Genomic DNA, 1,785 nt, shown 5'->3' with positions numbered 1-1,785 from the left:
AAAAAAAAAAAAATACAAACACCTCTTCCCAGAGTTAACTTTATTGGTCACTTTAATTTTCCTATCAAGAACTGTAATCAGAATGATCAAATTGATTTCAGACTTCTAGGAAGGGGGTTTAATTAGACAAGGGGAAGACGATGAGCCTCGGGAGCGAAGGCCCTTTTTGGAAGAGGGCAGGCTAGGGTAGATACCAGTGGGGGAGAAGGCGCCTGGAGGGAAGAAGGCAGCAGAAAACAAGGTTGAAAGAAACTAAAGACAAACCCTATCAACTCAGTTGTCCCTAATTTGAGTCTTTTGGGGGAAAGAAGCAGAATATAACTAACGATAAATAATATATCAGTAGAGAGACAATGCCTACGTCCTGTTAACCTGCTTAGTCTCCCAAGGCTAGTCAACTTACTGAGAAATCAGCTTTGTATCTTAAAAAAAAGAAAAACCCCAGAGCCATTTTCATTCATAGGAGATAATATTGGACTTTGATCTTCTCAATCAAACACTTTGAACAGAGCTATGTCTTTCCCTGGTTTTAGTTATCACTGAATAATGAAAATTCCACAAAGTCAAAAGATGAATTCAGGTTCCCAGAAAGGCTTACCACTAAGAAAAATCCAACATAATGTAGTAACCTGGAATGTGAGTAGTCCTTCAATATTCGGTTTACAAAGGGAAGATGAACCTTTGTGTAGAGTATTTTTAAATGATTTAGAGGAAATTGGAGAGTAACGAAAAGCTTCTCATGGGAACAAAAAAGCTAAGAGCAGAAGGGGTTAGTTAGACTTCTGGTGTGGACCAGGCATTGCCTAATGACCCCAAATAGCCCATGGATAAGATGTGCTATGTGGGTCCTATGACACAAAGAAAAACAATGTTGTATCTGTTTGCTGCAAACCATTTATCATGGGCTAGAAATCCCCAAAGGCAACCATACTACCCCTGATTTCACAGTATAGGAAAGAAAACAGCAAATTCTTTTCCCTGATAGCCTGCTGAAAGTGAGACTACATTATCTAGTACACAAATGGCTTCCTTCTCCTGCCCTTATTTGGGGAGTCCCAGATAAAACTCAGACAACTCTGACACTTATGTTGGAGTTCCAATTTGGTAAAGTGGAATTAGCAAAAAGCTTGTTGCCTGGTAACATGTGCCCTTATAAACCCTTAGATCTTTGGAATAGGGAAATAGCCCAAATACAGCCACCATTCTATTTTGCTTTGTGTGTTTTTTTTATTACTTTCTAGTCACCAAGATCCAAAAGGTGATACTATGCTTTAATGTAAAGCTTTCCAGATACCCACAGACCCTAACCAACAGGAATATTTGCAAGTATCAATGAAGTCAGATTCTTCTCTCACCAGTAAGTGAGGGAGTTAAGGAGGCCACATACATTTAGTATGCCACTGGGACCTAAGCAAGTCAGAGCTTCTCCTTAACTGAATATGATTTATCTTGAAATTCTAAGTTAACCAAAAGAAGTGAGCAGTCACTTGGAGCTATTCCTAAGAATTTTAGGAGCCTCTAGAAAAAGTTAGGTCAGTTTCTTTTCTAAATCAAATTGGATTTTCTTTTGAAGGAAGTTTGCCCTTTAGTTGATTGTTTTAAACAGCGATGAATAATTGCAGTTGGATAAATATCAAAACCCAAGATATACAAATTAAGTTCTTTAAAATCATAATCTGATCAACATTTTTGATAAAACAAACATTTAAACATATTCCCTCACCCTCATTGATGGCTTTTTTTTTTTTTTTTTTTTGAGACAGAGCCTCAAGCTATCCCCCTGGG

Source organism: Otolemur garnettii, unplaced genomic scaffold (genome assembly GCF_000181295.1).
Source record: "Otolemur garnettii isolate 467f Iridium unplaced genomic scaffold, OtoGar3 scaffold00109, whole genome shotgun sequence".
NCBI lineage: Eukaryota > Metazoa > Chordata > Mammalia > Primates > Galagidae > Otolemur > Otolemur garnettii.
Note: the sequence above shows the minus strand (reverse complement) of the source record.